At 39.8% G+C, this 21,044-nt stretch overlaps 1 long non-coding RNA gene across 1 annotated transcript; it reads right to left on the minus strand.

Annotated features, from left to right (window-relative positions):
* Positions 1–1,985: 1,985 nt before the first annotated feature.
* LOC135456336 (uncharacterized) lies at positions 1,986–19,951 on the minus strand. The gene is made up of 3 exons (XR_010442514.1): positions 19,885–19,951; positions 3,402–3,666; positions 1,986–2,694 (listed from the first exon to the last, which is right to left on the minus strand). It is a non-coding gene; the product is annotated as an uncharacterized LOC135456336 (long non-coding RNA).
* Between the last annotated feature and the right edge of the window lie 1,093 nt (positions 19,952–21,044).

Genomic DNA, 21,044 nt, shown 5'->3' on the forward strand with positions numbered 1-21,044 from the left:
AGAAGGAATTATAAAGGAAAAAAAATACTGAAAGAAAGAGTAGAACTTGTGACTTGTGACAAACCCTTTGCCTAAACTCAGAGATGCTGGATATAGGAAGAAACCATTTTAGGGCAGGCTATTTTTTTAATCTGAGAACCAGTATTTGTCTGATGGAAAAGGCAGCAGGTGAAGTACTCCAGTGCTGATCCTTGGCTGCTGAAATGTCTCACTCAAGCATAGGCAACTACACATCCTCAAGGGGAAATGAGGCTGCTCTAATCTGTGACCAAGAAACTTTCAGACAGTTTTTTGCTACCTCTCCACATTCTTTGGAGCTGGTCTACATACAGCTCTTCTTTTTTGCATAGTTATATTCCTCAGTAAGCATAAGATGCTCTCTAGAACAGAGGAAAAAAATGGAACTACTGTTTAAGGAAATTAGGTTAAGGCAGAAAACACAGAAATATCTTTTCATCTAATCATTCAGACACCAGCAAGATCTTCATGGCTGAACAGGTGGACCCAATTTGCAAAAAGCTTTTGAAATTACTTGCTGCATGGTAAAGTGTTACTGGTGCCAGAACACTTCAGCAGAAATTTGAAGAACAGACTTGTTAAAATAATTTCACGCATATGTTATATACACACACACACACACTCACTCATATGAGAATGACAAACAGTATTTTATGTGGAACAGTAAAAGAAGGGGAAAAGTAAATCCAGAACGATCAGGAGTCTCTATGAGACCTAAACCTCCAGATTTTTGTGCTGACTGACTGCAAGGCACTGAGGAGAGGGTGTGATACAGAGCACTGCTAAAACTCCTCACACTCTAGAAGTTTCAGCAGCTAGGGTGTGGAAAAGATTGGTTGGATGATGCTGCTATTAAAGCAGCACCAATGATGTATTTTTGCCTGTGCAGAGATTCATTCCCTGAAGATTATCCCAGGAGTTCCACATAAATTGTGCCATGGATATCATCACATAGAGCAGGAACTCTGCTAAGAAATGCTGCAGTTGGAGACAATGAGGTGCATTACATGGAGGAGGTTCATTCCTGCCTGTCTGACAGTCATTAATCCAGCAAGAAATGGGAGAGGTGAAGGAAAACCTGGAAAGGATGCAATTTCTCCATTTCCCTGCAATAAGAAATTGTTCTCATCAGTTTCTGCAGGCATTCCTGAAGTTAATGACTGTCATTTCCACCATCTGCCTGTGAAGAAGACAGAAAATTGAACTTTTCAGTGAAGGAGGAAAGGCCCTCCCACTGTCATTTTAGGGTATCTGCACAACAGAGGAATCCTTTACCATCAGACATTAAAGAAGTTATGGCTGAAATCCCTGTTAAATAGAGCTGTCTGCAGATATAGATACAAGCTCAGTGACAGCTTTCCCAGTCAGGATAGCACTCTGGAAGAGTAGGAGAGGTGACCAGGAATAAAGAATCCAGTTTCCAATAGTATAGGTCAACAGAAATTTGAGGTAAGCTGAAGGAACAGAGGTTTCTAAGGCAGGAATGGCTTGTTTGAGTTTTCACATCATTCCTGTAAACACAAGCAGTGTGGCCTTATGGAACTGCAAACCTACAGCTGGATTTCAGACACTAAAGAAAGTGGTGTAGATAGAAAATAAAGAAAATCAGCTGCCAGATTAGAATTATGTGAGGTTTGCTGTGTTCAGTTTTTTTCTTTAGTACTTTAAGTCACTGTACTTAGTATTAAAACATATCAGTTCAGGCAGCTATTAATATCCTCTGAGATTTTAAAGCAATTACATTTAAAAAAGGGATTGCAGAAGATGTATAAACAGGAATGATGTTTTAAAGAAATTAAACAAAGATCTTAATTGCAAATCCAGTCACATGGCTGAGAACAGGAAAAAAACCTTTTCTAAATAGAGCCTTAGTGACACGAAGAAATAATAATCTGACATTTTATTGCATGAATTACATTTTTATTCTTAACTACTAAGTACTTGTCTGATGTTCATTTGCTGCCACATTTGGAGCTGTAAGTTCCCCCAGAAAAATGGAGTGTGTTCAATGAGATGCATTACTTACTATGGATCTGGGACAGCAGCACCAACATGGACTGTGGTCCTAGCACAGGCTGTGGCCATATCCTGTTAGGTTCCTTCCAGTAATTTGCAATAAATTATGACAATAAGCATTTGTAACTCCAAAGTAGGCTGAGACAGCCCTGGTCTCTTTTCTGGTCAGATATTTTTACACAGAAGTACATGATAAGAAAGTGTTTCACTATAAATGGAATTGCCCAAGTTTTTTTGCTTTTGTACTCTGGATAAAAATTGAATCCTGTTCAGTTCTGTTCCACTCCTTCCTTATAAATTCCTAAACAATGTGTATCACTTACTTGGGTTCAGATCTTGTTATGAACCCAAATTTAAGACCACGTTCATTTTTGTGCTCCTAGCCAGAATCTTCAAGGAGGTTTGGGTGAAGCGTGCAGCTTGCATTACATTCAGAGGAAAATCTGGCTGATTGCTTGGCTTGGCATTGCAAAATGCTGAGTTTACAGCACAGGGACAGCTTGGCAGATGCCCCAATACTTCTTCCCTCAATATTTATCTCGTTTTTCATAAGACTTTTTCTCAGTTGTATTTTCCCAATGATTATTTCTCTGTTTGAGGATCCTGCGGGCCTTATTTAATTTGACATTATATTCTGCAACAAAACACAAGTGCAAAGATCTGCCGAAGCAAATGAGGCAAATGATGAGGATCATGAGGCACAAAGACACTAATAACATAAACATTTATATCACTAGCACATATACTTTCCTGACCTTAATCCTTACAGAATGGCTTCACTTTCTGACATATTATAGCAATTCTTTAGTTTGTAGTTCAGGAAGCTCATGTAAAATTGAGGATCACTCTTTCTAACCTTTGTGTTCAGGAAAAACCAATAGCTCAAATATTAAAACCTATTTATAATAAAGAGTAGAACACACTGCTGTGAAATGAGTGACTTTCAAGAAAAAGAGGTAACCAGCCATATACAATTTGCATGGAATTAGACAAAGAAGTTAATCTGATTTGTTTTCTCAGCTCAGACTGTAATGCAATATCAAACAACAGTATGGCAATTATTTAACCTTGTGGAGGAGTAATATCCTTTGAATTCTATGTAGTTAAAGCTTAAATCTGATTCAAAAACATGTTCCTGAATTTCCTGAACAAAACCCAGGAATTTCAAAAAATATATTCTTTGAGTTTATCAAAGTTTTCCCTCATTTGAAAGAAAGTCCCTTCAAAAATCATTGAGACTTATCTCTTGCTGTTCTCGTAATAATACATTATATGTTTTAAATTACATCTTCTATTACTTTCAACATTTTTGAGGCTACTAAATAAGTGCTTTCTCAGCCAGAAATATGAATTACCATAGTGCTTACTTTTGACTCTGGAGGAATAAGAGCCTCAAAGTTGTCTGCCTGAGTGCTCTAGTTCTTTCCTCAGTTACTGGTGGGTGTCTTCTGAATTTTCCAATCCAGAACCTCATCTCGTGCAACTGAATTCAAGGACAGATTTACTGTTGATTCCTAAGGGCTCTGTTGATGTCTACAATGAAAAGTAGACTGCAAATTGTTCTTTTTCTGAACTAGGTTAGCCAGGACAAGAAGGTGAAATTACAGCCTCAGTGGAGTCCTATTTCCAGTCCTGTAAGAAAAGAAAAAGGTGACCAGGAACACAAGAGTAGCTGTAATCACCAATATTTCTATTTATAATATAACTAATAATAAATCTAAAAGCCTATCCTCTAGTCCAGCCTCAACACAACTGATTTCTAGCCCTCTACAAATTTTAATTCTGCAGAAAGCAAGCTAAGGTGAGGCAATGTTGTAAGGCAATCCCCTCACACCTCTGTGTTTGCAACAGAGACGTGTCCTTCCTGGTGAACTAGAAATAATTCATGACTGCACACAGTGTTAGAAATTTCAAAGTTCAAGCATATACTTAGGAGAGTTAGAAGCCTGGCAGGCAAGGTGAAAGATTCAGATTTTTTTTTTTTTTGTTAAATTACTGTGAAGTTTTCTTTACTTGAAAGACCAAACTTGTAGAATAACATATGGGCAATCACATTCTTTGGTGCAGGTTTCACATTAACATTTAATAAAGGGGAAAAAAATCAGCTAACAGTCCTGCACTTCTTCTCTCCTTTACACCATATATCACACAGAGAAAAGCTAGAGTGAAGGAAGATAAAGGCTGCAAAATTAACTACAGGGGAAAAAATGGAATTACGATTACCTGTATTTGAAGTTATCCTTCCCTTGTGTATATTAATTATTCTACAGTCTAATTACACAATCACATATTAATTTCTTTTCAAGACTCCAGACTCAGTCATGCACAGAATGGATGGTGCTTGCTGCCTAAGGATTTTTCAACATTTGGTTCAGTGCACTGCCCCAGGCCTCACATAGATTCAAACCACGCTCTGAAAACAAAAATTTTTCACTCCCACATGGACTTTTTTACCTACATTGCAGTATCAAAGTGCCTTACCAATACTAATTAAACTAGTTCCTACCACTTTTGTGAATTAAATGGCCTTTATGGCTTCCTATTTACAAGGGGAAGTGGAGCCACAGCAACTTCTGCCTGTGGCAAGGAGTGCAGAAAATGCCAGCCAAAACGGTTCAAATCAGGTGATGTCATGAGTTGCTAATTAGAGGATCTAAGGATAGAAAACATCAGCAAATTTGTAAGTGAAATTGTGCTCTAAACTCTCTAAAATATTTCCATCCTTTTTTTTTTTTTTGCATTTACTTCCAGCATTCCAGGTTACATCAATAGCAAGAACCCTTTGGACCAGAATTTTAAGAGTAATTATATAGTGCCTGCTTATAAAGTATTGGAGTAATAGGATCAATGCCTAAAGCTGCTGTAGCTTGTTTATTTGTGAGCTGTGATCTCACAAACTGAACAGGGTCATTTTAGGCAAATCTTCAGAGTAACTTCAGGAGACGTTTCCAAGGAAATCTGAGATGCCACGGGGGATTGGAGGAGCATGCTCACTCCTCAGGGAGTGATGCACAGAGCTGCACCTTCCATCTGCTGAGCATCTCCACCTCCCCGAGAATTTTCCAAGAGAAAATGTTCAGAACATGATTTCATACTGGGCTTGTGGTGGTGACATCCCCACACAGATCACAAAACCCCCAAATTATTGTGCCCCAGAGCATGCCATGTGCTGCAACAACCCAAATAAATTATTCTACCAATCTATCTGATAGACTTTGCCAGGCAGGAAGCATTTCCCCGTGTGTTTAAAGGCATGCTAATGTAGGTGTGAGGACAAACCCTGCTGCCTACTGGAGATAACAGTATTGATCATAGCTTTATTTCAGAGGCAGAATATATTTTAAACAATTCAGAACAAAGCTCACAAACCCCCAAAGTTGAATGGATACTTCCAGAAGTGAGTGTGGTACTTGCTGGGCTCCCCAGGAAGAAGGAGGAATTGAGAATCAGGCTCCATGTTCTTAAAAGGCCAATTTATTATTTTATATTATATTATATTTAAGAATACTATACTAAAACTATACTAAAGAATAGAGAAAGGACTTTACAGAAGGCTTAACAAGATACTAATGAAAAACTTGTGACTTTCCAGAGCCTTGACACAGCTGGCTGTGATTGGCCATGAAGTTAAAACAACTCACATGTAACCAATGAAACAATCACCAGTTGGTAAACAATCTCCAAACCCCATTCCATAGCAGCAAACACAGGAGAAGCAGTCAGATAATTCTTTTCATTTTTATCTGAGGCTTCTCAGCTTCCCAGGAGAAGAAATCCTGGCAAAGGGATTTTTCAGAAAATATGACAATGACAAAGTGAGTATGTGTACAAGAGCTGGTGCAAGTTAGGAGCTGGCTGCATTTTGAGTGTGACACTCACTTTTCAGGGGTCAATTATTGTTGCCTTTGCATTCCCATCACCTAGATCAGGGTAATAGGATTGCTCAAGGCTTCTGTGAAGCTTCATATAAAGAAAATGCTTTAAAAATTCAGAAGGAAAACGATTATATTAATATAATAAATACTGAAAACTGCAAGATGCTGTTGATGGTTGCATTCTTATTCCTGGGTAAGAATGATGAGTTTGTTCATTTTCCTTGGATTGTTTATATTTCTCACAATATGTATGAGACACACATTTTACCCATGGAAGATCTTGGATTTTTATTTACTATGAGACATTTTATTTCTCTGTTTTAAAGGCATGGTGCATATATTTACCTGCATGGAAATTTATTATTTTACTGAGTGCCTAAAGCCTTAGGTAATTGAAGCTGTAGGTTAAATTTATGGTGTTATTTGTAAAGTAGCTTAATAATAAGTAAACTAAAGAATTCTAACATTCTCTGCCTTGAATCTAGAACAAACAAAATTTAGTTTTCCTGGATTTTAAACTTAAATCTACCTCCATGGTCTTACTATGAATCTCACATTATTAATAACACTGCCTGAATTAGTAGGATGAAAACAGTTCCACAGCTTATCTCCTGTCCAACAGTTGTTAATTTGTAAAATCAGGACACTTAGGTTAAGATTAATGCTGCTAAAATGCCCTCTCCATTTAATTCTGGGACCTATCAGGTCAATAGGATATATCAGACCAAAGACTGTAAATAGTTTTAGCAAAATATGATTTCAAAGTAAGATAGATGTGTTGCTCAGTTTGTGGCTGGTTTTATTTTTGCCAGGCTGGAAGAACGAGAAATTAATGTCCAGGACCCCTCTCCCCAATGTCTGGGTGTTGCAGGTGTATAATATAGAGCACATATACACTAACAACCTGCAGGAGCCAGCATTAACTCCCCACAGCTGGAAAAAATTACAATTCCTACAATATCCAATAAATCCAGTCAGTCTTCTGATGATGGGTTAAGAGTAAAGTACTTGAGAATTTTGAGATGAAAATTAAAGATGTTTCAACCATCCCTGCAATCCGTCTCTCCCAAGAGATTATCGTCCACCTCTGATTTTTTAACTAAAATTACTTCTCAGGAAAATTCTTTGGTATCAGTGATAACTTGAGGAGATTCTGGCCTCCTGCACCTTTATTTCCTCTTTGGAAAGATATATTTAACTCCATACAATTAAATTAATAGCTTTGAACTTTCCTTATTAAGAAACATACAAAAATCATTCCAAGATGAGAGGTGATCCAGCCAACAAAGGTTAGAGCCTGCAATTAGGGAAGCTGTTTTCTGGTAGCCCTAATACAGCTCCTGTGCATGATTTAGCTCCTTAAAGAGCATTATGGGCTGAGCAGGACCAGCTCTACCTACACTTAAATCTCTGGATCAGTCTGAACACGAGTCAGAGCTTTGTGCTTAGAACATTAAAGCAATCCCCTATGTGGAAGACAGAGGAGAATAAACTTCCTTCTACAAGGAACTTTTAATTGTTACGTTTTAAGGGGTGGAGTTTTAATTTCATTCCAGATTTGTGTTAACTCAGGAGTTCTCAGGCATGTGGTTTTTCGCTGATTATTTCATGACCATACCATGGACTAATAGCATGATCTAAGAGCTGGATATTTAATCCCATAGGGGGATTTGATAATGCAGATGTCAACGACCTGGCAGAGTATTTATGCTAATGGCTTCCAATAATGGATCAGGGCTCAGGTTCCTGTGTGTGCCAAAGGCTCTCTGTGTTTTATGGCACAGCAAATTGTCTGCCTGCTCCTTGGTCTGTGTGTGTCTGATCCCAAGTCTGCAGCTTTTCTGTGGAAACAGAACAATTCTTGTTGCACTTACAATGGAACTCCACAAGTAAAACATCTCAACAAAAACTGTTGTCTTTTTATATATTAAAAAAAAAAAGGAAAAGCAACAATGTAGAAAGCCCCATAACTTCTATATTTATCAGAAAACAAGATATCCCCATCTAAGAAAACCCAGATGACATTTTAAGGGACCAACAGATTAGCATTTTTGTTCCATGTGTCATTTTATATGCTGTAATATATGTCTACAGGGTTTGAATCGGTTATATCTTCTAAAACAACATCTCAAAACCCTACTTGTTTCAAAATACACCCTTTGGGGACCACTCCTGCATTTCATTGAAGGATTATACAATATATATATATAAATGCAGCAGGGTTTTTGGTCTTCCAAGTGTTATATTTTGCATGATTTGTTGTATCTAAACTGATTTATCACAGGCTCATTTATCTACAGCTTTATAAAGAAGCTTTTGGACTACTAAATCCTATTTTTCTAGTACACCAAAGGACCTGACTTTTGTAGGGGTTCTTGAATTTAATTTTCCTGTCACGATACAAAAGGTATTGCAGAAGAAAAATCAGTATATAACAGAAATCTAAAAACAGTGACCTTTCCCTTGTTACAAAAGCTGAAGTCTGTGACTGAACACATCTCCTTAATCAGCTGAACAGAAAAAGATGAGATAGGAACAAGTGGAAAATAGGAAAGACCAAGCTGGATTTCCAGAAGCTGGGATATGCACCCAGAAGGCACTGCTGCAAACACAACTGAGAACTGCAGAACTAATGTAGGCTGTTAGCAGATTTGCAAAACGTGTGTGCAAATCCTATTTTTGGATTAAATGAGTCATGTTAGCTACACACAAGCCAAGTAACTCTCTGAGTACAATAGAAATAACTTAAATGCAAACATGTCCTTCCAAGAATGTTGGGGATAGGCATTTCTAACTTTAATTTTATTTTAAACAGGCAAATGACCTGCTGATAGAACTGACACAAGATTTGGTCATTCTACCAGCCAGCTCAGTGAGTGCCACAGGCATTCAGGATTTAAACTGTCATTATCTTCCTCCACCAGAAAGGAAAGAACGAGGTGACATTGCCAAATAATATTAGTCAGGAGGAAACAACTCTCTCCCTCCTGGAAGGTTCAATGCCTCCAGTCCTTCACAGAAGGATCTGCTCCCTTTGGCCTTTCTATACTGAGCTTGAAATTGCACAAGAGGTGAAAGAAATTGCATCTGGAGGTTACATGTCTTCCTGAAGATTCCTCTCCAGTAGACCCAAAAACTTGAATACCTGGGTGGAGATTAGCAGTTAAAGTGCCTCCAACAGCTCCATAATTACTTTTTCATTCAGATATTACCACTTATCTCTTGGGCATAGTAATATTAATAATAATTCATCATGTTTCAAGTGCTTTAATGTCCTGCATTTATAAGTGTGCCTCCCTCAGTCATTACCCTGCTACGGAGAACAAAAGCAGAGGGAAGACAAGCAGATGTGCACTGGGATGGTCAGAGAGTGAGTCTGGGGCTAAACTGATGGAGCCCAAGGTAGAAACCATCAGCTTTAGCCCTCACAAAGAGAGACCTGCTGGAATCTGGCACTCCTTTCTTTAGCATGTAACTGGCCCTTGTGCCTTGTGAAGGCTGCCCTAGAACAGAGGCTGGGCAGAGTTACAGAATAAAGCAGGGATTTATTCACAGGATCTCCTCCATGGATGCACCTTGGGCAGCACCAGAGCCCAGCCAGGGCTGCACCCAAGATGAACCAAAATGGCCCCAAAATGCACGAGGGGCACGGGCTCTGTCCCTGGGATCAGTTCTGCTCCATTTGCACCTTGCAGTTCATTGTCCCATTCCAGCTTTAGCCCAGGCAGTCCCACCCTGCTTGTTTTTCTCTCTCCAGCCCACGGGGTTTGTGCTCCTGGGCTGAGATTTGGGTCATTTGTCCTTGGTGCCCAGCTGGAGCAGGAATTGTTTTGTCTCCCTGCTCTGTGCACACAGCTCACCATCCCCTGATATGAAGCTCAGAACTGCACACTAAAGCAGCACAGAATATGAAACATAGAAAAGCTAAAACCTCAGCAGCATCAGCCCAGTTTTAAAGTCTACTTCAGATACAACTGACTAATATGATTGACTCAGTTTTGTGCTAACCATCCACCATAAACCAATATGAACCCCATAAAAATTAACTTTAAGACTTCCTGGCAACAAGAAATTGCAGTTTCTGTACTGCAACAGATATTTGGATCACATTCAGAAGTGATAACAAATCCTCAGTCTAACAATTTCTTAAACTTACCCCTACTTCCAGTTTTATTCATATCATGGTGAATAATTTTCACTCCACAGCAGACAGAGCCTGGCAGAGGAGCAGAGAAGGAGTCACTGAAGTGGTGCAGGGTTTAAAGAAGGCAAGGCAAGCTTGAGAGCTGGTGTAAGTGTGTCATGGTGTTGTGAGGTCCCCAGGACGAGGTGAGAGATGAGAATTTGGCTCCATGTTCTCAGAAGGCTGATTTATTATTTTATGATATTATATTAAAACAAATTTTATACTAAAACTAGACTAGAGAAAAGAGAAAGGATACATGAGAAGGCTAGAAAATAATAATAAAAACCTGTGACTGACCCAACACAGCTGGACTGGGATTGATCATTAAGTCAACACAATTCACATGGAACCAATCAAAGATGCACCTGTTTAAGCAACCTCGAGAGCACATTCCAAGCAATCAGAAAATTATTGTTTACACTTTTCTGAGGCTTCTCAGGAGAAAAATCCTGGCAAGGGGATTTTTCAGAAAATATCATGCTGACACAAGTGGGTTTTCTCTTAGTTGTAGTGGGGAATGGAAGACTGCAGGGACCTAACCTTCACCAAATAATAGAGTGTTCCTGGCACTCCTGGAGCTCTCCTGGCAGGGAGCTGTGGCAGGGTTAGGATTTCTGAGAGTGCCTTTGGAGAACAAACAGCAGAGAAGGGGTTTGGAGCACGACTAGGGTTAAAATTGGTGTTAGGATTAGGGCTGCAGCACCTACAAGCTATGTTTAGTGTTAAACACCAGATAAACAGCAAGATTAGGGAGGAAGCCATTGCTTCTTATATTTTGCTGTAGGAGAGGATCATGTTCTGTGATATGGTATTAGGAATAAAGATAAGGGTAAGGTACAGGCTAAGGAAACTGGGATTTACAAAACCTGTTCCAAAGCATCTGTGAGTCAGACTCCTCATGCTACCAGCTATCTTTGCTGTGTGTGCTTTATGGTAGCTCACCTTTCTGTCTCCAGGAATAATCCTTGAATCCTGCTCTTTTCATTATAACTCAGTCCTTCTGAGCAGGTTTTGTAAATCCCAGTTTCCTTAGCCTGTACCTTACCCTTATCTTTATTCCTAATACCATGTCAGAGAACATGATTGATCACCACATACAGAAGCCACTACACCCCCAGAAGACACAACAACACAGCATTTTTATTCTGTGAATTAGTGTTGAACCATTAAATAGTATCCTTAGTCAACCCTTTGTCAGGATATGCTGGAAGTTCCCACCAAAAATAAATGCTGGTTCTTGCCAATGCTGCCACCTCCACATCCCTGACCACATTTTCAGGATGAAGAGGAAGCTGTTTGGTTTTTTCCCTCCAAGAGGATTCACAGGCTACTTTTATTAAAGTACAGGTGATGTGTTGTAGGGAAAATTTTAGCAATTGCAGTCTGTCTGTCTGAAATCCCCTGCTGAAGCTGCTCACTCTTCAGCACAGCATTGCAGCCTGTTGGCAAAACAGACCACAAGGGTGTTTTATTTTGCAGAGAATGGTGCAATTCCAAATTATTACTGTGATTTGTGATAAAATTCACAGTGTGTATGGGAGATTTATGTAAGTGGACTGTACCATTCCAATTAACTGTTGGCTTTGTGGATTTAGGCAATAGTTTAAAGGTCCAGCAGCTTGACCAGAAAGAAGCTTTATCCTCTCACTCTTTCTTTGTGATTGAATCTCTGTTGAATAATCAATCAAGTAGCTCATTTGTTAAAGCATTTTCCAGCCTGTGAGAGAATATGAGAGTAAAATCAATAAACATATAGATGCTGCCATTATATTTTCAGGCTAAAGTTTTGGAAAATGCAAACATGAATTACTAGGAAATATATTTTTTTTCACAAGACAGGCATAAATCACATAGGAAAAAAGCAAATAGAATTAAACAGATTTTCATAAATTTGATATAGAGAAGTTAAAATTTTCAGTTAGAGCTTTCTCTGCCCAAGCCCTGGTTAGTAATTCTGTGTTTTATGACATATTGCAATGAACAGAATTCATGAGCAAAACTTAGCACTGGTTTTCAAGACCTTAACTCGGTTTCAGAAAATCACCACACACATTTGCTACCTGGTGACTGGAATCTGAAGCTCCCTGAGCAATACCAAGACACTACATTGCACATCATTAAAAAGCATTTTTACTTTTCCAAACCCCAAGAAATCAACTGTGCAAAACCCAGTCATGGGAAGAATCAGAGCACTTGGAGATATTTGAACACTTGTGAGAAAACACCCTCAAAAGAGTTGTGTACATTTATTATTCCTGATGTGGCCTGCAATCAGAACATCAGTCAGGACTCATTCTGTCACAACATTTACTGTCAAAAAGATAATACATACCTATAGCTAACAGCTAGAGAGATAGCACTGGTGCATTTCAATGACTTCTATGAGGATTCAGTGCAGTAGCTTTTTTTTTTGTTGTTTTTAACTTTGCCCACAGCAATGGATTGCACCAGATCAGCAGCTGAAATGAGGTATGTTAAAAATACCAAGCAGGTGCTGCAAAACCAACCAGCAATTTTGTTCACTGCCTTGCCCCTGCTATTCCTTGGCTCAGCTGTGTGATTCACACCAGTTTATCCCATACTAACAAATTCCTTGCATCTAGTTCCACAATTTCAGCATCTTCTAAAAATAAAGAAAAAAAATTCCTTCCCTGAATGTCTTTTTAATTCTATATAGGGGACACCTGATCAATTCCCAGTGGGATCTGATAACAGCAGGTGCAGTTATCCAGCTCCTTGCTTCCTTGCCTTTGGAGGATTTCTGTAACAAATATAGAACAGACTCATTTAAAGGTATAAGACCCTTATTTTTAGCCAAAAAACCTTATTTCTTAAGCACATATCATATATATATCATATATCACGTATCGTACTTAAGCTATATCATATAATATATTCAGCACATGCTGAGTCATATCATTCCTACAGAATTCACAATAGCACCACTCCATGCATTTACACACCCACAACCTGAGAATTTTGAAGAAAAGGGAAAAATCAGTGTTTTTTATGTAGTTTGTCTCACCCTAACCTGAGATTTGTAGAAACACTGCTTGTTCTCCCCTGATTTGACCTCCCACCTCTACACTTACAACATCACAGCCACCAGAAATTCAGTGTGGTGGGAAAAGGAAAATTACTTGTTATTGACAGCTGGCAGAGACCAGACTGGAATAAAATTGGTGTGATGAGGGAAAAGATGCATTGTAACATTTCTGGGCAGATAAATAATGGTCTGAGGGTGACAGCCACATTGGACACGTGTTGTAGTCACTGATTTCTCAATCAACATTTTGCAATTAGACTGTCAAGATAAATATGATCTACCTTTATGCTGTGACAAACACCAGCTATAAGAGAAGCCTTGGGGCTGTGGGTGGTGTGTGGTGTGTGCCAGTCACTGCCCTCTCACAGCCCTGAACCAGTCTTGCCCTCCTGTGCTCCTGAAGAATTTATGAATTTGACCTCAGCAAACCAGAGCACACCCCCTCCATGCTGTGGGACAGACAGCAGGAGGACATTTGGAGACACAAAGTGCAATAACACTGCAGCCCTTGTGCCAAGCTCCCTCCAGCACTGAGACTGTCAGCAGAGCCAGCCGTGGGACTGAACAGAAACACTAAAAAGGATCTGTAAAGAGCTGACACCTGGATACAGTCACCTGAAATAAACTCACTGCTGTGACTGACATCCAGGCAGAGGAGCTGCCAAAGTCACCTCTGAGGCAGCCACACTTTGTGATTCTGCTGCTCAACTGGGCACCAGGGGATGGCAGAAAATCACCCAGCCCCATGTGTCAGCTGCAGGAGGAGCAGGGCTTTCGAAGCTCTTGTGCCATTACAGTATGCAGGGACCCCCACCAATGTCTGGGAATGACTGGCATCTCACTCCATGGATTCAGAATGCTGAACAATTGCTTTATTAAATTATATTACATTATACTATATTAAAGAGATACTAAAGAATACTAAAAGATACTAAAGAAAAACCCATGACTGTTGCCAGACAGGCCAAATTTTGGTCAAATTGTGGCCAAATTTTTCTGCTGTGACATGAAATAATTTCATCCACAAACCAAAATTTTATTTTGGATGGTGAATGGAACAGAGGAGTTGATTCTGTGATGGTCATTACATGGGCTTGGAGAGACCAACCTGATCCACGTCCTGATGGGTGCACAAGGACACAGCTTTGAGTGATTGGTTAATTAATATAAACAACCATCACCAAAATCCAGTTACCAAATCCCTTCAGGTACCCAATCTTCCTAACACATTCCACACATGCAAAAACAACAGGAGCAGCAAGTAGAGACAAGAATTGTTTTCTCTTCTTCTCTCTGTGCTTCCCTAGGAAAAAAACTGGGAGAGAGAATTATCTCTCTCTGTTCAAAGGATGTGAATGCCCCAGTGCCATGGCAGAGCACCTCTGTCCCCTGTAGGCAGCACCAGGCTCCCCAATCCCTACGGCTGCTCCTCATCTCAGTTTTGCTCCTTCCCATCACCTTATTTTCCCTCTGGTGGCAGCAGCAGTGCACACAGGGCTGGCTCCTGGCCTGGTGACAGAACCAAAAACACAAAGCTGGCTCTGGGAAGGCTGCAAAGGGCTCAGAGATGGCCATAATGGCTGGGATAGAGAGTTGTAGGAGAAGAACAAAGCAGGTTCTGTGAGTCAAGGGGTTATTTTCTGTACACTGATATGGCAGTTTCCTTCACAGTTTGCTGACACCTGCCCTGTTTGTACACTCTGATTTTGGGTCACTCACATAGCTCACTAGGCTGTGTGAAAACTGTGCAAAACTAGAGGCCAGCTTAAAAAATCCCCTTAGAAAATACAGTTGAAAATACATTTTTTACTATCTTCCTGTACTACTGAAATTTTTAAGAGGCAGTGGTACTAATTCTTCTGGGCCAGCGTGATTTTTTTGCCTATGCAGTAGAAGCAGGATGACAGGCTCAGACACCTTCAGAGAAGACATGAGGATAATCTCAGAGCTCTATATTAAATTGAATAATACTGCAGAAGGAAAAAAGAAAAATACTTCACAAGAAGAAAACTAGGTTTAGTACACTCTAACAAACAAAGCAAAATTTTCCTGCTGCTGCTGCTAATTACATTCACAAACCAAAATTTTATTTTGAATGGTGAATGGAACAGAGGAGTTGATTCTGTGATGGTCATTATGTGGGCTTGGAGAGACCAACCTGATCCATGTCCTGATGGGTGTACAAGTGGCTAAAATTGATGTTTGGAGAAAGCTGTATAACTATGGGGAAAGGTAATTCCTATAACCATACAGGGCAGATTTATTATATTTCCTTGCATTCCCTAACTTTGAAAGTGAAAAGTCTGGCAATGACTTTATGAACACAGCACTAAATGATCCATAAAGAAACTGCACTGGGAGCTGAATGCATGGTCCTCCACACCCAGAGCTGAAGTCAAAGCTGTGCATCAAGAAGGAGGGAAGCTTCCAATTGGCATTTATTTCACTGTTCTGGGGCCCCAGGAATCCTTTGCCATCCTTAGTGGCTGCTTGGCAAACATATTACCAAGAAATAAGGGGTCAGGGAAATGGCAGAAACCATCAACATTGAGGTTTGCCCAAAACAAGAGGCAGGTGACAGAGGGGTGTGACAGCCGTCTCATTTGGACTGAATATTAGCTCTGAATTTGTAAGACTTTTATGGAAAGAGTCCCAAAGTACTTCAAGGCCTGGAGCAGTCCTGCAGATACCCTGCTTGTCTTCTGCTAAAAGCAATTAAAACAAGGTTCTCACTGACATAATTCATTTTTACTGATGTAAATCAATTTCCTTGCATTCACAACCCTTCTTGGGACTGATCTTCGGTTCCTCTCTTTTTCTAATGCTTTTTGTGGCTTGCACGTCCTTTTTTCCCCCCACCCTCTGCAGCCTGCAATTTCCCAATTCCCTGAAAAGTCATTTTCTCTACAGCTGTGCTTTCCAGCCCTGTCTTCCACAGCTTGATGGTTCCTGGCATTCACTTTCTTAATTTTCTACTCTTGGCTTTCAGAGCTCTGTAAAAAGCCCAGAACTGAGCAGGGCTTGAAACTTGACTGTACAATATTTGCCCAACTGTTCAATTCCTTCTCCAAGGCTATTTTGGTAGCTCAGAGAAACATTCAGGCTCTAAGATGAGAAATGGCCATGAGTTTATCAAATTTTCTTGTCCCATAATAATTTTTTCTGTGATTTAATTCTCATCCAAACAACCCTTCTCCCCCATTTTCAGAATTTTGTTTGTGTATTTGTTTCCCCAAAATGTCTCTTCATCACCCTCACTTTTTCCTGGCCTTAAGTGTTTAGGATTCACTGCAAGGGTCTTGACCAACTTTCCTTGAAGCCAGCAGGAATTTCCATCACCTCAAACAGAAGTCAAATCTTGCAATAACCTCTGTATATTCCAGTATATTCTTCACAGAAATATGGCAATTAGGTCACCTTACTGTCCCCCATAAGGACAAGGAATTTGGTCATTAACTTCTGATTTAAGTCCCTGCACCATGGCCTGAATTGCAAAGTATTTCTCATCCAGGTAGTCTCACTACACATGATTTAAAAGAAGCCACATGAGAAAAGAGCATGAAAACCACAAGGGCATGTTTTGAACATTTTAAACTGCTCCTAAAACACAACAGCATAAAACTGAAGAAATAGAGGAGCAGAGATGACAAAATTTTGTCTTGGCTATTCAATTAGCAAAGAAGTTTTAACTGGTATAACCAGGAGGAGACAATTTATAGGATGGCAAAGATGTGCTGTAGTCATAGTGAATTAAATTGGATGTGTAGTTATGCATCCAGCAGGGATTTTAAAAAAGAAAAAAAAAACCTAATACACTTTACAGATATTTCAGAAGATAGAACCATTAAAAGGGAAGAGTTCAGCTCAGTCCCTGAGCTGGTGTGACAGGCCTGGTGAAGTATGCTAACCATGAATAAAAATAGAAAACTTATAAGCACATAAATGAATCAAAAGTCTCTTAAAACACATGCCCTACAGCACTTGCTTCCAGCAGTTTTGACACATTTGTCCATCAGCATGTGAATCAAAAAGATTAGCTTGAGAAAATTTGCCTTACAGGGATGAAAAATATAAAAAAATCTAAAAACCAAAATGCAAAACAAAAAAAGAAAAAGGAAATTTTTCTTTGGAGCATCCTCCATTTCTTGCTATTATAGCACTGAAAAACTGTTTTTCATGTGATTTGCCAGGCTTATCACTATTATTTCCATGTTAAAGTTTCTCCAATTGTCTGCCATGTTTGAGTGAAACAGAAGTGGGTGCTAAAGAAACTTCTTCCTGTAATGCAAATGTTACCAGAATGTTATTTAAGTTTTTCAGAGTGGAAAAAAGACTCATTTCACAGGACACTTAACCACATGAGCAGGACCAGGTGACCCACCATGGGTCCCTTCCAACCGTCCCCATTCTGTGACAATGATAAATTAACATGAATTTTTTCACCATATCTCATTGACCTCTTATCTCATATTGGTTGACAGGACAAAACTAACAGAGATTATTCTTCTCATGCCTCCCAAATAGCAGATGTTTTGAAAGCAAAAAGAAGCAATAATTCATAATATGTTACACATTACAAAACCCAAACCAAAACAACTCCCTGACAGGATTGTCAAAAAATTATTATCCTAAAAATAAGATACAGAAATTAATCATAGAAGAATTAATATTATGACAGTATTTAGGGTTTCCTGCATTACTGATCTTTCTGTCTCAGTTCAGCTGTGCTTCCACTGCGCTTCAGATACTCCATTTGGATTTTCACAGGACATGAAGTGTGGTACCTTTCATCTGGAGTACATGGAAAATAAAGACATTGAAGGCAAAGAGCAAGAGACACAGATGGACACTCACTGTAAGTCTGTAATAGTGATACAGCATTGGCTTTGTGAACTACGAAATATTTTCTAAAAACCCCACTTACTAATTTATGCTACTGTTATATATTAAAATATAGATATGTACACATGCACATAAAATAAATTATTCTCTGATATTTTACTCGCTTACTATACTGCAGTGAGTTGTCAAAATATCTTGCCACAGATCAGGAAAAACATCCCACAATCTAATAAAAACAATGGCAAAGACATTTGGTCACAGAGCTGAAGTGTTTGTCGTCTGTGCTTGCCAACAGCAAATCCCACACCAGCTAAAGGCAGACAAACAGCCTTCTCCTGCACTGTGTTCTGGCAGCTGCCAAAAATCAAAATTGGACAGATCTTATGTGGAAAAAAATTTGGGGAGTTCAAGACAAATATCAGGCATATGGTCACTGTATTACATATAGTTATCTATCATTCCTCATTTGACAGGAAAATATTATTTTTCCATCTTTTATGTTCTGGCTTTCCCGTACCAATGCCTCTGACTCAGATTTTGAGGTCAAATGTGACCATTGCTCGCTGCAGGGTGAAGATTTTTTTTAATGATTAGGCCCTAATCCAGCTCCAATTAAAGTCAATGAAAAGACTCTAATAGCTACATTGAACTGGGCACAAAGCCAGCTCTTCCAGACTTTGCAAAAGCCCCAAACAAAGGTGTTCATTGTGCTGCAGATCCCACATTTGCTAATCCAGCTATCTACATCCAGTAGAGTGGTAGCCAGATTTTTGCACACTGCTGTAACCTTCCTGACAAGCACTGGCTGGCAAGAACAATGACCAGGTTCACTGGAAAACTACTGAAAATAATATGAAAGAAAACATAACCACCCATTTCAGCCCTTCCTGAATTTGAATTATATTGTTTGGATTCTTGGTAAGGAGCGCTTGTGAATACCCATTTGCAAGCACTGGATTAAAGAGATTTACAGCAGCAGAACAGCACTGGGAAGCAGAGATGGAAGGGAAACTCAGTAGGAATACAACCTGGAAAACAAAATAACCCAAAACTTTCAAGACCCTCCCACTTCAGGATACAAGGAGCGAGAAGAGAGAGGAAAGAGGGATGAAAGAGGGAGGAAAGAGAAGTGGAAGAGAGCGAAGTTCCCGTTACAATACAATAAATCATCTTCAGTGTTGAATATTCAGATTCTCACTAACCAATCTACTACAGCATGCATATCTTACAACATTTCCATACAACTTATAAGAATAACTACATTACCATACTGTGTTACATTTTAAACCCTAATCTTACTCTTTGGGCCCTATCTGCCAAGCTGCAGGGTCTGCTCTGACCTTTGGACCTGCCTGCTTGCAGAGGGTATTGTTTCAGCAAGAGGGGATTACCTTCGGCTGGCCACACCATTGTTTTCTAGTTGTTCAGTAACTAAGGGGTCTCAAAACTTGCTTTCATTTCAATCTCGCTTATAGTTTCTATATTCTCAAAATCTTCTGCCAGGCAGTCATATTTAAAAGGCTTTCTTGTTTCATCCTCCCCAACAACCATCCCACTTCAGGATACAAGGAGCAAGAGCTCAGCCACGAGCCATCCTCAGCTGCCCCTTACTCACTCACCAGGGCCCAGATAGAAACTGATGCCGTGTCAAGGCTGCCCTAGAGCAGAGGCTAGGCAGAGTTAAAGCTAAAGTTGGGATCTATTAAAAGGATCTCCTTTGGATCCACCTTGGGCAGCACAAGAGCCCAGCCAAGACTACACCCATAATGAACACAAATGGTCCCAAAATGCACGAGTGGGCACAGGGTCTCTCACTTTGATCAGTTCTGCTGTTATCATCATAGTGCAAGAGTTCTACTGTCATTATATTGCAAAGATTCCATATTGCCAGAGTTTCATACCTCCTTGATGTTTCTCATAGGCAGCTCCTCCAGGCACTGACTCTTCTTTGTCCTCACAGCAGCCAAGTGACTCCAGTTCCCCAAACCAACCAATCCACTCTTTCATTTCACTCTTCTTCTTATTGGCTACAGCTGTGGCCTGTTAACATCAGGCCTGCTCCTAATCCTTAAGAATTGCCTCAGCTGCAACACTTTAGGGGGTAAGATTACATTCTAAACTACCTTCATTTACTTATATTTTATCCCCCTACATTCTGCTCCATTTGCACCTTGCAGTTCATTGTCCCATTCCAGCTTTAGCCCAGGCAGTCCCACCCTGCTTGTTTTTCTCTCTCCAGCCCACGGGGTTTGTGCTCCTGGGCTGAGATTTGGATCATTTGTCCTTGGTGCCCAGCTGGAGCAGGAATTGTTTTGTCTCCCTGCTCTGTGCACAGAGCTCACCATGCCCTGATATGAAGCTCAGACCCACACACTAAAGCAGCACAGAGTCTGAAAAATATAAAAGCTAAAACCTGAGGCATCAGAATGAAACCAGCTCATGGACCTCACTGCTCTAACTTCATAAAGAAACAAATAACATCATCTACATCTTTCTAAGTGTTAAGAGTTCTTCCAAACCTGCAGGCCCCAAAAGGCTCTTCTCTTCCAATGGTTAATTGAGGTTATATGCAGGGTCATTCCTCCAGAACAGATTGTTCCTACGAACTGTATTGGTTAACACACTGAAAAGGGTAAAAAGAAACTTACTTGGAGTTTCAGGTTTTGGTTCCGTTGTTTGTTGGGCTTTTTTTCCCCTTTTTTCCTAGGGAAAAAAAACCAACCTAAACCCCCAACACTGAATTTCTTTGTGTATCTCTCGAATAAATTACTGCAGCACTTTAAATGTAGAGAGCAGAACTTTTTGTATGCCACGCCAACTGCTTTACAAAGTTTTAGAAGAGTAGGTGCTATATTAAGTCCACAGCACAGTGTTTGTTGTGCGTTTGCCAGGTCCAATTAAGCAAAATTTATCAAAGCTGGCAACAATCAGCTTGTTTCATCTGCTCCTTGAAAGGCCTGATCCATATTTTCTGTGAGAGAATTAATGGTTGGTCTGACTTAGAATACTGATCAGCACTTCAGGAAAGCAGTTAGAGAGCTGAAGAGACCAGAACTGCCTG

This window comes from Zonotrichia leucophrys, chromosome 1A, assembly GCF_028769735.1.
Source record: "Zonotrichia leucophrys gambelii isolate GWCS_2022_RI chromosome 1A, RI_Zleu_2.0, whole genome shotgun sequence".
Classification (NCBI taxonomy): Eukaryota; Metazoa; Chordata; class Aves; order Passeriformes; family Passerellidae; genus Zonotrichia; species Zonotrichia leucophrys.